Source organism: Gordionus sp. m RMFG-2023, chromosome 3, assembly GCF_954871325.1.
Source record: "Gordionus sp. m RMFG-2023 chromosome 3, tfGorSpeb1-WG-v2, whole genome shotgun sequence".
NCBI classification, from domain to species: Eukaryota; Metazoa; Nematomorpha; class Gordioida; order Chordodea; family Parachordodidae; genus Gordionus; species Gordionus sp. m RMFG-2023.
Window position 1 is genome coordinate 51,305,777 of NC_088777.1, and position 17,308 is coordinate 51,323,084.

The window sequence follows — 17,308 nt, forward strand, 5'->3', positions numbered from 1 at the left end:
GTAATTTGTTCTTTAGATTATTAATACAGGGTTAGCAACTCTGCTACCAATCAATGTCAGACATGTGTTAATTTGTATTAAAAGCCGGTAAAAGCCGGGGCCATTAACCATGCCATTCCTCAAGAAATTTCTCAGATTATTTCTAAAAAAGACTAGAATCCCCAATATCTTAAAACCTCGCAACCTTTCATCAGATGATGTCTTAGACCTGATGGACCCATAACTATCTCATGTGCTATGAGTAAATAACTTATCTGGGGTTGTACCTGTGTTACCACTTTCCTGATAAATATCAATGACAGTAGACTTACTCAAGTCAAGCTGAAACAAAAAGATAAATGAACATAAAACATTGGATATATTTATTTTTACTCCAAATGACACATCCATCATTCTTTTTTAAATAAACTTTGGCCACTAAAATATGAATTCATGAGATCAAAGAAACCTTTTCTTAAGAGTAAAAATACAAATATAAATATTTAAAAACATAATTAATGTGCTTTTTAGGGCAATTATGATTGTTATAATTGTGCACCCCCCCCCCCTCCCTTCACACATCTTTTAGCAATTATATTTTTTTATAGAATATATGTATAGTCTTTAATTATTAAAATGTATATTTGTGGTAGAAATAATAATTTGGCATTTTAAAAAATCCAGATCTACAAATAGGATAAAATCCACGCCTGCTAATCAAGTAGATTTTTTAAAATGTTTATCTAAGACTATGATTTATTGGTATTTTAAATGTCAACAAGTTAAAATATGGGACAATAAATTAACGAAAATGCGCAATATTTTTTTTTTAAACTCAAGTAATATTTTGGACTGTTTCGTTATTAGATATTGATCAGATCATTAAAAATATAAAATATGTCCAGCTAATTAAAAAAGTATACTATTATATATAATTTAAAATTGTTGCTCCATTTTTGGTGCAGATTTTTTGTACGTAGATGCACACATTTGCAAAGTTTATTTTTTTTTATCTTCTTTTAGATTATTTGCTCATAATTTTACATAACACTATGCATAGTTTATGCAAGTAAAGTATATCTTCCCATAAGCATTGTTAATGATTTTGTTTTATTTTTAACAATTTATCTTCTTTTTTTTGTGGATCTATAATATGGGCAATCTAGTTGGTTAAGTTTTCTGTATTTAAATGCTTTTATAAGAATTTAATCATGCATTAATAAATTAAATAGATTCAGTATATCAATGATATATATATAATATGCCAGTGTTTTTAAAATACGCCTACAATACAATGATATATAATTGCTACAATATATAAAAATGATAGGTTCTTATAGTTTTGGGTTCCATTTTTGGTCAAAACGATTTATTGCTATATTAAATGTTTCTATAATTGAATATTTCATTATTACATGTATAATTGAATATTTCATTATAACATGTACTAGTAGAAAGCCTGTCAAAAATGACGGGGAATGAGATTTTTATTCATTTTTTACGATAGATGTCATGCCAGGTCATTGTGTCAGGTTCAAGCTCACAATATTAGGAAGCATCCAAGATCTTATAATTTAAAAAAAGTTTATCAAGCCCACCTCAACCCTTAATAATTTATAAAAGATATTTTCAAGTCAGGTGCAAGCTAATATTAATTTTGAGGTTCCAAGCCCAGTCCTACCCATTATAATTTTTAAAATTTTTTCCCACCTCGGAGATAGTTAAATTTTTATGCTTGAATATGAGTTGAATTAAGAATTAAATGATATTTATTTTTTGATAAGCCCAGCTTTCGCCTGAATTGTGTAGACTGAGGTAGGGAAATAAGAGAAAATTAAATGGAAAGAAAATAAGGAAATTAAAAGGGAAGGGAAGATAAAGAAAAAGAAAATTAAAAAGTGAAGCTAGGAAAGAGAAATGATGAGAAAGGGGAAGATAATAAAAGAAATTAAAAGGGAAAGAAAGGAAAAGAGAATTTTAGTATTTTTTAAATATTGATTTTTCCCATATTATTTGAGACTATTGTTAAAATAATGAATGTTAGTGATATCTTTAGTAGGGATACATATGGTGTCGGCATAGCATAATCAGTCTACATTTTGTATGTTACTGAAAACTATTCTTTGAGTTAAAATATATATTTTATAAATATATTTACATAAGACAAACATTTAACATCGAAAAATCCCAATCTAGGTTCAACCCTACAATATCTGGGAAAAAAATCCAAGCATCCAAGATCTTAATAATTTAAAAAGATTTTCTCAAACCCACCTCAATCCCTAATAATTTTGAAACCAAGCCCAGAGATATTAAATTTATAATTAATGAAGGGAAAATCTCTGATTTACCAATTTCTCAGGTAAAATATATTACTTTATAAAAATAATAACATAAGACTAAGATTTAACTTTAAAAAATCCCAATATAGGTTCAAGCCTACAATATTTGGAAAATATTTCCAAGCATAATAATTTAAAAAGATTTTCTTAAGCCCGTTTCAATCCCTAATAATTTTTGAAAACCAAGCCAATATTAATTTTGAGAAATATTTTTTGATCCCAGTCCAACCCATAATAATTTAAAAAATTTTTCCAAGCCTAGAGATATTAAATTTATTGAATTAACTCAGTTAAAATTTAAGTTATAGGATCATCTGTTTGTATAAAAAAAATAAATAAAATCAACAAATAAAAAATAAATAAATATATACGTAGCGATGACATGACGTCACGATGACGTAGTGAGAACATCGGAAAATTATAATATAGATAATTAAATATTTCATTATCACAAATTAAGATGAATTATTTATGATATTATAAAATAATCATTATTTAATCTTTATATATATATATGTATAAAATCAATATAATTTTATCTTGTATCTTATCTTTGGGTATAAAATTTCATAGAAATCGAATATTAAATTTATTACCTTTTCTAAAATATTAGATAAACAATATCTTAATAATTTACAATTCTTTTATTATTATGATAATTTATTTGACCAAATACCGCCTACATTAGACACTAGATGCAACTCAAAAATTATATCTACCTTCTAAATAAATTTCGCAGCCTTCGGGAATGATATTTTCACATTATTAATTACAACCTTTTAATTTTAATGCTATTTCCTTCATAAATTTTATAAAGAATAACTTAATTTATTAATGTTCACAAACTTTCTATATATTGCTAATTTAATAGTATATTGTTTGGCATTAATATGAGTTTACTAATAAAATGTTTAACTTTTTATTTTAAAGGATAGCAGAAAATTATCTAGAAATAGGTTTATTTGCAAATAATTATCTATATTGTGTGCAATATAGATTTGGACGATATGATTGTATCATAGGTCTATAATAAAGTATTAATTATTATTGCAATACATTTTCCCCTATTTCATCTAAAAATTAATAGATAACCCTTGAACAAATTTATCCGCTAGTCTATCTCCATTAAATTTCAACCCTCTATCCCTTCAAAAAAATTATATGAAAACTGTTCTAACCCTCTTCCACACTCACCTAGAAGCTGGGGATAACATAATTTTCATACAATAGTTAACAGTAAATAAAATGGATAAATTGCAAAATAATTTTATTTGTATGATAAAGAGCAATTATTTTATTAATTTAAATAAAATAAAATAAAAGCAAGTTCATTTTATCTGCCCATATAAATTGAATTATTATAAATAATTTATTGATTTAAAAAATTCAAAAAAATACCAGTCATAAAAATACAAAATAATATTATATTGCAAATAAAAATGATGCATATTTATTATATTTTGATCAAAAAATTAATGAGATATTCCTAATCAATTTTTTTATAAGTTAATTTTCAACTTAAAATTTAAAGTTCTAAAATATTAAATGTTTAAATAATATAAACTTAGTAATATTTTATGATTTTGAATATTTATAAATAATAATATTTCTTATAGCATTTTCTTAACAATCATATGATATAAAAACCTAATTTTTTGAAAATCATATGTTATTTTGCTTAATATTCATTCCTCGTGGATAATTATTTGATTCCCTTCATATGTTTTTCGTTTGTTTTATTTTATTTGAAATTTTTTAGTGTTCCATAGTTTGTGGAATTAAATATGTCTGTTTTATTTTAACAAATAAAACATTTGATTAAATAAATTCACGGGAATTCAAATTATCATCCTGGAGGAATCATCTGTCAAAGTCGCTGTTAGGTAACTTATTTATTTTATAATGATGCTATTTATAAAATATATATATATCATATGTTATATTTTTAAGATATATCATGTATATGAATCTACTGTAATCTTATAAAATATTTTATCACACAATTTATTACACTCAAGCCTAACCAGTATTTTAATTGGAAGGGGTGGTGGGTACAGGCAGAGATTTTTTTTGCTTAAGATATAAAAAATATGAGCTATAAATGATTTATTTAAAATATGGCTTAGCATGGGTTTGCCCACTAGTTGAGATCTTTTATCAGGTATTTAGTTGTCCCAGCTTTACTAATTGTTATTTTTAACTGGCCTAGCCCATAAAATATTTTTTATACATGAAGGATTAGAGGTCCTCATTCCCTTGGTTGGGTAATATTTGTAAAAAAATTATTTTAGCTGATTAACTGGCTGGGTAATATTAGGTTGGATTATTGCTTAATTCTAATATTTGATAGCGATATTCCATAAATTGTAGTGTTTTTAATTTAACTACTCCCCCTATTATAAATAGTTGTTTATTTAGGTGTTAAACTACATATATATATTTTTGAGTATTTTTTTTATTTTAAGTAAAATGTGGAAAAGGGCTAGATTGAGTAGAAATTTAACCAAGATGGGCCTGATTATTTTACCCTTTGCATGCAGAACTCTGTGAAGTATATCAACATATATTTGTCCAATTTTCAGCTCTAATAACATTTTCAAAACTTTGACATATGGCCCATAAAAATATTTTAAACAATTTGACAGACTCACCTCTATCTTTAAAGATTATACTCTACCTTGGTATCCTGTATACCTTAAATATTTCTCATTTACAATTTAATTTTACTGGGCAGCATACTTGCATTATCAACAAATTGCTAACTATATTAGCCATTAAATCAAAATAATTTATTAAGTTTATTTTTGCCCTAGTTTGCTCAATTTAAAAAAAAACAGATTTTATCAAAATAATAATTTTTTTTAATTAATTAATCACAATTTGATCCTATTTTTCCAATTTCAATCCTATGTTTACTTCTATAGCACTTCTTTTAATTACACCTGTAACATATTTTTGGAATATTTAAAATAAAATCAATAAATTATATAAATAGATTCAAAACTAAAAAAAAAATTTCAATAAAGGTAGATAACTAACTACCATTCATTCATAACCCGTTATTTAATATATATATAAAAAAAAATTTGATTTGAGTATAACAGACTAGACATAAAATTATTTTTATAATGAACGTTTCTTAAAATAAAATTAAATTCCAAAAACGAAATATGGAAATAAATTGCTTGAAAAACGATATTATGTTATTGTTTGATGCTTAAATTTAATATCCATTAAGGCTCGGTCTAGATATATTTTAAAATAAATTAAAATACGGCCTGGCCCGTGTAGCCGGTCCGGGCTTAGGGTCGGGCCTGCAGGTCTCTGATAATAGGTAAATAAGTAATCCTAATTCCCTTAAAAAAAACGTATAAATATTTTGTAAACACTTCTACGACTCTAAAGGTCCATTGTAGATTACTGACCAAAAAATCAATAAATATGAAAATAGGGGAAGTTCCACTTTAAACCCCCTAGCAAATGAAAGAAAAGAGGATAGAATATTGTTTTATTTATTTTTAAATTGGAAGGATATGGTCCAGACTTGGTCCAGACTAGGGTAGGTTAAAAAGCCCGATTCGGATCGATTTTTAAAAGCTACCCGATTCGCGATTTGAGCTATTTTTTAAAAAGTGTCAAACTCAGTATTTTATTCAGAAAAGAAATATTACGCGAACCTGAGATTTTGCTCATAAATGGCACAGAGGTTCGGACATCTATAAGCGGAATCTCGAGACTTATAGTGCGCACACAAATTGAGCTTTTACGTTTTGCCGTAATTTTTAAATTTAAAAAAAAACGTAAAGCGTCCCTTGTTTAAATGGAGGTTGCCTTTTTAATTAATATCCGTCGATTCAAAATTATAAATAAGTTTCTAAAAAAAAAAAAGGATTTGTATTTGAAAATTAGATTATCGACTGCGTTCTTATTTCTTTAATTTCTTAAATATTCATTTTTAGGATTATATTATAGTTAAGTTATTTATATTACATTTTTTGTATAATATTACAAAGCGAAGAATAAAAAATAGTAATGAAAAAGCATAACCTATTTGCTTTTTTAAAAAAAATGGTTGCTAACGCCAAACGGTAATTTTACCAATTTGCATGAGGAATGCATTATTTGCTCTAACGCAGCGTTTGAAAGGCTCAATTTGTGCGCACTAACTTTTTTAGCGATTATTTAGTTAGCCCCCCCTCCCAAATGGAGTGATTTTGCATCATTATTGCCATCTTTGAGCAACATCTGTAGGCTCACATAATATTATTTTAGCTAAAATCTTAATCGGGCGGTTTTTAAAATCGACTCGAATCTGTCTTTTCGACAGACCCTAGTCCAGATCTTTTAAAATATCTCAAGCTCTATTTTACGCCCATTGTTATAAAAAAAAATTCATTTCCGCTAAATTGGTATCCAGAATACACTTGCCTCAAACTAAGCTATAAGTTCACTATTTTGATCTTATTAAACGCAATTTTAAGACTTGGCATTATGTTTATGTTGACAGGCAAGATTAGGTGCATTTCGCCAAGTACTTGTACCGGAAGGTAGTCATTAAAAAGACAGGGATGGAAGAGGGTGGAAGGTATGTCCTTTTCCCATAGATATTTAGGGGCTGGTAGAGTAGGTGATTTATAAGGGGAGAGGATAGGTAATGTCTCCATTGGCTTAAGAGGTATAGAAGTGTCTGCATTTCTCTAAGTTTTAGCCAGGATGTAGTTGTGCTGTGAACTAGCCTATCCGAAGATTTTGATTAATAGAAGATAAGGTGAGCTTCATATCTCTTGTCTATGCTAAGCATCTAACCTATGAAGGGAGAATTTAGGAACTGAAAACCCTCTTTATAATTTCCGGTAACCTGACTCGCCCCACGTGCTATTACACATTTATAAGGTTAAAAAATTTCTTCGCGCGATATTTATTTTTTAGAGAGTTTATTTTAATGCTTTGATCCTTTTTGCTTATCATTACTTATTTTAGCAAAGTTTGGAAACCGAAATAAAAACCCGGAAATCTCAAATTCGGGTCAAATTTTTTAGAAATCGGAACTAAATATTCGGAACCGAATCCGTTTTAATTTCGGTTCCAAACTTTTTGCTAAGAAATTTTATTTTGATTCCAACTAATCTCGAATAGTTCTAGACAATTAGACCCCCCCCCCCTCTTTCTTTAAAAAAAATATATTAGCAAATTACAATATTGACTTAAATTGATATTATTTCTTATATTTACTCATAAATATATTATAACCTTGTAGTGATCAAAACAAAATGACTTAAACAAACCTAATACTAATGTTAATTAATTGCAGCTTTAAACGTTAAATTTAATCATAATTTTCAATCAATAATATAACCAAGAATTTTTTTTAAATAAATCTAGAAAAAAAATAGAAAGAAAGAAAGAGAGAGAGAAAGAAAGAAAGAAAGAAAGAAAGAAAGAAAGAAAGAAAGAAAGAAAGAAAGAAAGAAAGAAAGAAAGAAAGAAAGAAAGAAAGGAAAAAAGGAAAAAGAAAGAAGAAATAAAAGAGAAGGCGTAAAATGATACCTAGTATAGAAACATAATTGTGTAATATTTTTTTTTATAATAAGCGATTATTTTTTAAGTTTCCGGATTCGGTGGAAAAGCCTACCTAATTAGATGATATGATTGAAATTGATTTAGTAGAATATTCGAGAATATGAAGCTAACGACACGGGTTTGGAAAATCGGTCAATTGACCGATTAAATTCAGTCATTTGACAGGAGGAGTAATACGGTCAAATACTCTAAAAAATCTGAAGAAAAATAATTAAAAATATGTTTGAAAAAAAGAGAAAAAAACGCGGCCCATTCATTGGGTCCCTAATATCAAGAGGTAACAACTTACTAAAAGTGAATTCAATGAAGTATTATAGCGAATTATGTGAAAAGCATTCCACAAGGAACTATCTGATTACGGCTTTAGTGAAATGGGCTTTGCGCATCATGCCCATTAAAAGAAGTGTCATTTTACTAGCTATTCTTATTTTCTACTTCTTCTTTAGAGAAGAGATTGGTCGATTTAGGTTAATTTTCTTACTAAAACAGAAAATCGATTGAAGATCTCGACAACAGGTAAATATAGATTAAAAAAATATTATAGAAAATGATAATATTGAATATAAATCAGAACAAGGCTCTGCCAAAATGACATTGAATTTAAATAAAAATTTAATATTGTCTTATAAAACATTTATTCGAATATTTGACCGGTCTAAATCGGTCAATCGACTGAATCGTATTTGTAGGGTCAAATACACACACCGGCAGCAGCTGTTTACGAGATGGTGTATTTGACTTGTTATGAATCCTTATATATTATATAGTTATTAATTCCCCCTTCTCCAATAATTTTTTGGGAAAAAAAAAATTTATTACCACGTTACATCGAAAAAAAAATACATGTAATTATTTATAATATATTATTACGGTATTAATAATTAAGACCTAACATCACGATAATTATGTCATGTTAGATATATCTATCATATAATGTATAATATAACCTTAGGTTCAACAAAATTTCTTTTTTTTGTAAAAAATAAATAAATCAGATATAATGTATTCAATATTCTCTAAAATTCAAAAAATTCATTTTATTTTTTAAATATATATATAACACTTCACGAAAATTCCGTTTCACGGGAAACGCGGGCAGAAATTGTCTTGGTTTTGCGGGCCGGATCGCGATCTCGAACCGGAAATCGAAAGTTGACCGGATATTGTTTTTGATTAAATATATTTTGAAGATGCCCGAATGTCGTTTCTCCTTACTGTTCGTTGGCTCTAACTTTATCTTCAAAAAAAAATAGGGTAGAACTCGAAAGAGTAACATTAATAAAGAAAAACAGTAAGTTAACGGTTTATCTTCGGTGACGTGCGCTGACTTTTGGAGGTTCGGTTTGAAAATGAACTCGACGGCTCTGTAAAGAAAAGAAAAAGCAAATTTACCTTATAACTTTTGAGCAAAGAATTCCTAAAATAACGAACTAAGTTTGCCATTTTTTTAAAAAAATGGTATTCCACAATTAAGCGATTTATGAGAAAACAAAATTTGGCGACCCGTTGCCGCCACCCAGAACTCCTAGCTGCCCACATGTTTGCGCGTACTTATTTATGTTAAATGAAGACATTAAACTTTCGAGGAATCATTTTTAATGTCGTCCGTCCCACCTCAAAACCGTCTGACCAGTAAAATTTTCAATATTGTTGTTTTTTTTGCATCTCGTAAGCAAATACCTGATAGGAATACCTTATTTTATCATATTTGAAACTTCCATTCCTTCCTAATAATGGGGAAAATAATATTTTAGTGTTTAAAAAATCTGGGGTTGGAGTGAATCTGTAAAGAATCTAGATGATTTACAGCAAAACAGCTGATTATGTCAGAACTCAGAACCGTATTCAAAGAGTGTATAGAGTAGCTACCCTGTAAGTAAATATCACGCAATTTTTCCGTCATTGATTCCGCAAATCATCATTATAATTTTTGCTTAAAATGGATGTTTTGTTCATGTTTGATAACAAAGGATAATTTTATTTTAAATTATTATTCTTATTAAAATTTGAATTTTATCAACGTTTTATAAAATTGAAATACATTTATTTTATGTTTACCGTAAAATTTTTTTGCAAAGGTAGTTTAGAAGGTTGCAAAGGAGACCGACTATATAATTGGAATGAAGAAACCACGAAATGAAATAAAAATAAAACGAAATGGAACGAAGAAAAAAAATAAATAAAATAAATTTCCTTTCTCCCCATTTATCTCCCAACGTTATAAAATAAAAAAAATTAAAAATATATCACGATTTTCCATTATGCACCGGAACCGAACCATGTTAGAGTTATTATTTATTTTATTAATAATTGAAATATATTTTTTTTTATTTTTATAAATTAAAGATGAATGATTTATTTATTTTTTATTTACATTAATTTTTAACGTGGTATATTATGACAAATAATTTTTATTAAATATGTGGTTAATAAAATATGATTGTTGTGTAACAATAGGAAAAATAGAAAAATAATATTTAGAAGAAAAAAAAATTACGAATTTCTGTATACCACGCCACGCTTGATTGAGAAGGAATTTCAATTTTTTTTTTCTCCTTCTTTTCATATTCATATTTTTTATAGTATTTATTACTAAATAAATTAATATAAAATCTGAATTAATAATTGAATAGAAATAAAGGATAGGAGGTAGTAGCGCATTAGAAGTCTGCCATGGGCGACTTTTTAGCCAGCCCGTCCGCTTATTCTCCGGGCCGTCTTGGGTGGGTTAAAAATTTTTTAAAACAATAAGTGGACGGGTTTCGCCCTATCGCTGACTTCTAGATCGCATACCGTCAATACCATTTCAATTTATACTCTTATTTTATTTTTTAAATTTAGATTGGGTTAATTTATCATCTTTTAAAAGGTTCATTCAATCGAGATATAAGATTGTGGAAAGAAGGATAGAAAATGTTCTTTTCGGATACCCAAAATATTAGCCGTGAGAGGCGATGGTATCATAAATGCAAATTATCCAACGATTTCCCTCCCGAAAGAAATTTGTCGAAAGAATGGCCTCAATTCTTCTCTAAAAGGTGTCAGCTCTTTGTTTGGAACTTAACCGGTCAACTACAGTTCTAATGATCCTTCTTATTCATTTATCTCTCTGTTGGTATCGGAGGGCAAACCTATTTCTTTTAAGAACTAAACAATTGATTCATGAAAAGAACGTATCCTAAAAGAAAATCTCGTTCCTTATGGCGAAGGCTAGTTTCCGCTATTATTAGCTCCATCTAACTATCTTAACTATATCCATTTCATCCAATAATCTCCCCATTTAAAACCAAACATTATGTTCTTCTCCCTCAACGGCATTTCTCTCCTTACATCTTTTTCCCAAACTTTATATTATATTTATAATACTACTTCTTCCGTGTTTGAATTCTAAGACAAAATTTATTCATTAAATGTATTATTTTATAACGTTACACTTATTACAATGATAAAAAAAAACATTTTTTGGCGTGGAACTCAAATGTCTGTTCGATAAGGAGTTAAGTATCGGGTAGACTTATTCTTTTCAACTGATCCTGAAAATTAATATCAAGACAGCCTATTACAGATAACGTTTGTATTTGTATCTGTATCTATATCTATTTCCTTTAATAATAATAAAAAAGAAAATTACATTAATTTTTGCAACAGGGTGCTACGCTTAGTAATATTAAATGAGTTATATAAAAGAAAACAAATTTTAATTTTTTTAAAAAAAGAGGCTTATTAAACTAAAAAGAAATGACGCTTAAAATTAAATACAGAAAACTAAGTCAAAATAAAGAATGATAATATATATTAAGAATTACAAACGTTTATAATTTTTATATAAATATCGCGTTTGCCAAATTTATGCTAATAACGTTGGCTTATTTTTTTTTTATTACTACCTATAATTATAGTAATTTTATGTTATTTTTCATTTAACCTTTTTTTTTCTTCACCTCTCATGCAAGAGTATAGTAAAAAAAAAAATTAAAAATTAAAAAAAAAATTAAAATTGACTTTATTTATTATTTATTTTTGATTAACTTATAAAAATTTATATTTTTTTTTGTTAGACAAAGATTTATTATGACTCCGGTTATGCTCGATGATGTATCAGATTGGCAGTTCATTTATTAAATACATTTGTCAGCTGTAGCGCCATTTAGCGGCTTGCGTGTCCGCTTTAAATTGACATTTATGCGCATTCATTTAAATAATAAATAAAGGCGATTAGTCGAAGTGCGAACTATAAAATGGCGCTACAGCTGGACCTTTTTTAAAATTTACGATAAAAGCTAGTGTCGTTAAACGGCCGGTTAACTCGATATTTTACCCGGAAAAATATTACGCAAGCCTTACAATTTTGGTCATAGGCGGCACACAAAGATTTGGACATCTATTAGCGTAATTCTCCTTCAAAATCGGTTCAAATCGAAATTTGGAAGTATATACGGGGTTCGATAATTTAATTTTTAAAACCCGGACCATTTTTTATACTAAACCCGGGACCGACCGACCAATAAATCGGTTTATTTTCCTCTACCAGATCTAGGTAGGAAGAACAATTTTAAAAAAAACGCGATTTGCCGATACTAATATCGATGCCTGGACCCTACTTACAATTTACCTTGACTTAAATGTCCGAGGTCCTATCGAGAAAACGCTAGGATATCAGCTGGCAGTATCTTCTTCTTTTTCCCCGTCCTAGGTCAACGAAATTCGCCGCAAATTTTCTTGCCCGAATTCGTTAATCACTTATATTTAACGCTAAATAGGTCTACTAATTATAATATAGTAATGCGTCTTGGACACTCTTCGGCCTAAAAAAAAATAATCGTAGCGAATGTAAAGGAAGATATAATAATAGGAAAATGGGTTTACAGTTACAGTTACGGTACCTCATAATAAAAAGGTATATGTAAAATATCAAATAATCTAATTTTTCTTTTTTAATATTTTTAAAATCGATATTTTTTTTAAAAATTTTTTCGTGCGCTATTAATAATTAATGCAAAAATTTTATCTTTATGCCTAAATAATACCCCATTTTTTGCTTTGTTCTTACGTTTCTTCTTTTGTATCATTTTATAATACCTTTCTCTCTTCCCGCTATTATTTAAATCTCCCGGGGCGCAGTTGTGGTGGTAGAAATTTGAAGGATGATTGGTGGATTCATTCGGGCTTTATTCATTTTGACACCATAATTAGCTATTTACACAGTCCGACCCCCCCTCCCTTCAGACAGGTTTACTTCGTCACCGTCAGTTATATTCGGATGATATATCTTCCAGAGATTATATAGCCCGCATAAATGACGCCATTTTATTTGTAAATTAATTTCCTTCCTTGACTTTCATTGTTGGTGACTAAGGTTTTTGAAAAAAAAAATTAACCTTTAAAATTTTTTTTCATATTAAATTTTAACCGGGTAAAGTTTTAACTGCTACATCTCCGCCATTTTTGTATAGGTCAGCTGTAGCTTAGATAAACACCCCACGTGGAAAATATGTTAAGATAAAAAATTTTCGTTTTCATAATACTTTTTTTTTAGAATGAAGTCTAAGACAAATATTTGCTTCCATTTCTTTTAAAAACGATAAAACTTCTTCCCTTAGAAAGAAAGAAAGAAAGAAAGAAAGAAAGAAAGATTTTATTCAAAAATAAGTGCATGAAAAAAATCCTGAAAATCTGCCAAAAAAAAACAAGGGTAATGATATACGACGTTGGACCACTTGCTAAAAACAACTACCAAAATTTATCAAAATACAATAATAAAACCCATTTATTTTTTTTGAAATATATATTGACGGAATCACGGCAAAAATTACAACGCTATCTAATATTTTGATCGAATGCAAGAAAAAAATCAATAACGTTTAACGCTATTCGTCATTACTCAAAAAAAAACAATATTATAGACACATTTATTTTTTTTAAAAAAATTAATAATTGAAAAATGGGTCGCTTCTCAAAGGCGATATAATTCATATGGGATCGAGAGCTGCGTTGACCTTTTTCTATTTCAAAGTGTAGAAACTCACCTAAAATTACTTTACTAAACGATCCCCCAACATTAGCTCTTTCAGGGGTGAAAAAAAAAATCATCTAATTTGCAACCGTTTTCAATTTTACCCAATTTCATCTAATTTTCGGGGTTACACCTTTCCCTAAGATGCCACAATTCTATTTGACAACTCTTTTTTTAAAAAAATGCTAAATGTGTTTTTTTTTCCCGGCAATGTTTGAGCGCGTTTTCTAATATTTTAAAAATCTGATTTAAACCGGAAATGTGTGCCGTAATGTTTGGAAAATCCTACCCTCACGAATTTCAGTCAATTTTTCCACGAACTCTTTTTAAACTTAATTATAAATTTATATTAAATTTTTCCATATTTTTTTTTAGTATATAAACTATATATGACTCAAAGATTCATAAGGCAGGTATTCCGAACATTTTTTGAGTGAGTTTTTTTTTTTTAAATTTAAAATTTTGATTTTACCGGGAAAGTATTCCAGCATGTTTAGAATAACCTATCTTACGAATCGTAGTTCCAGACTCTGAGCAAAATCTTCAGGACTTGGGTAATATTTTTCCTATTACGAAGTGTTGAGTAAGCCCTTAAAATCGGCTTCAAAAGCGAGCCGTTTAACAACGCTAATAATGATAGTAATTTTTTCTTTATATATATTTCGTTTAACATGAATATTTTTTAAAAATTATTATTATTGTGTTTTTTCTTTGTATTTCTATTTTTCTATCTTGAATTTTGGTATCAATTTTATAAATTTATTTATACAGAGTTGTTAAAAGATACTTTTTAAATGGACCTAGATACAGGTTCATCGTCTAAAATAATATCTAGATACAGATAATTTAATCAAAAATCTATCTAGATACAGATACCACATTTTTATATCTAGATACAGGATCTAGATACTTGTATCTAGATCCTTTAACAACTCTGCAGTTTACCCATCCTAATTAGGCATTGCATATTGGCTCACCGAGAATATTCAGTGCTTCATTAATTTTGGTTTTCAGCATGAAGGCAATCTTGGTAAATTTTTTTATTTTTTTTTGTTGCCAATAATGCATTTTGAATTTTAAACTATCCCAAAAAAATCTTAATTCAGAAAATTTTGAAGGTAGAACCCGGCCTAAACCCTTGGAAGGCAATGGTTTAATTTAATGAATTACTTAAAACCCGGCTTTATTGTTCGCTATAAAAACTTGCTCACCCGGATTCAGAGTTCGGATCAAACCGATTACTTATAATAATACCCTAGACTGACGATGCATCCATTTAAAAGTTTACATCGATGAAAAACAGCTGGAGACGTCATTTTGATTACCCATAATCATTATTAAAAAATTCTTTCTTTCTTTCTTTCTTTCTTTCTTTCGAGAGGCCATATTTATTCCTATGTCTGACCGCAAACTTTATTAAAGAATTACCGGATTATCGAGATAATAAGGAAGCAAGTTACCAATTTAATAATTAGTTTTTTAACATGAGAATAATTAATATATGGGTTTATCAAAATGGCGGATCTAGCTGATTTGCTTTTAACGACGCTTTGAAATTTCATTATTATGAATGCATCGTCAGTTCTAGGTAATATTATTATATGTCATTGCCCTAAACCCTTGGATAAATATATAGGCAATGGTTTTACAAATTACGTAAAATCCGGCTTTATTGATTCACCATAAGATCTCCACCCGGTTTCAGAGTTCGGATCAAACCCCCGGGTTTTCGGAACTTTGTTTTTCTATTATCATATTTTAATTTCTTATGTGTTATAAATTTTAAGTTATATCTTTGACACCTAACAAATAAAAAATATATATTTAATTATACTTTAAAAGAAAAAAAATTTAATTAGGTATTTATATCTAAATCAATAAAAAATTTAATTTTTCTAAAATAAAACACATAAATATAAATTAAAATTTTAAATCTAATAATGTTACCTGGATGTGCTTTGCTTTTTATTTTACGACAATTTTTTTTTAAAAAAATATATTTTTTAATTATTTTTACAAAAATTTATCGCGAATTAAAATTATTTTAAAGTTTATATAATAAAAAAAAATAATATTTTCACCGAATTTAGGTTGAATCCACACACGTACAAAATTAGTGTTATTTACATTATATTATTATTTTATTTTAAGCGTGGAATGTAGATCGTAAATGACACTGCTGCCCTGATAATCTGCTGTTTTAGATAAGGCGATGTCTATTAAGATATAGGTGCCCTGCCCGATAATGCGCATGAACTAGATCAGCTGTAGCACCATTTTGTGGTTCGCACGTCGATCAATTATTTTAATGGCATTTAATCGACGTGCGGACCACATGCATTTAAATCAATTTAATAGTATAAACGCGCCACCCGTCCAGTCCTAAACAAAAAAAACGCCGGACAGTGGCATCTTGATATATTATCGCTAGCGAAGAGGTGTATCAGCTGTTGGACGTAAACCTAACGAAGAAAATTATTTTAAAAAAAAAATTTTTCCCCGCTATTCGTTATTAATAAATTAATATTTTAGTTTTATTTACAACCTAAACCTATAAACCTAATAATAATTTATTAATTAATTGATGGCTTTTTTTAAAAAAATTTTAGAAATCTGATTTGACCGGAAATATTCTAGCACGTGTTATATTTGGAATACTTCCGGTCAAAACAGAATTTTTCAGTAAAATGATTTGAATCATACGACACATATATAACGCTAAAAAAAAGACTAACCCTTTACATTGGCGATTGATTCTTTAAAAGTGCACAAACGAAGTAATCAGCTGTAGTCGCCGTTTTGTATTCTAACATAGAGACGCCGCATGATTTGGCCCGCACCGGCCATCTCGTTAGAAAAGCTTATAGGGAAAAAAATCTCAAACTCAATCTATTTTTAATGTTGCCCAATGAGGAATAATTTAAAGATGTTTATCTATTTTATAGCCAAAAATGGACATTAGTATTTTTCGGACCACGTGACGAGCCTATATATTTTATTGATGAGCAAGACTCTAGTGATGTAGGCTAAATGACATTTTTATTGTTTATATTGACGAAAATGTAATTTACTCACCCAGCAGACACACTAAATGGCGTTATACAGTGGGGCTTCTATTGGTGACTGTATCTCGACGAATAAATCGTCAATCTATGATATGAAATTTGTGTCATTGCTACTTTACCGTCCCATAAATGGGGATAGAGAGTTTTCCTTTAACACAAAACCCAAATGTCAATTTAGTCAACGTACAACTACAAAATGGCGCTTATAACACTCGCGTGTAACGGTTAAAACGGCTCGATTTGGGCCGGTTTTTTAAAAAACGGCAAACTTAATATTTTATTGTTCTATCTAAAGAAAAATACTACGGCAACCCTTAAGGATTTTGCTC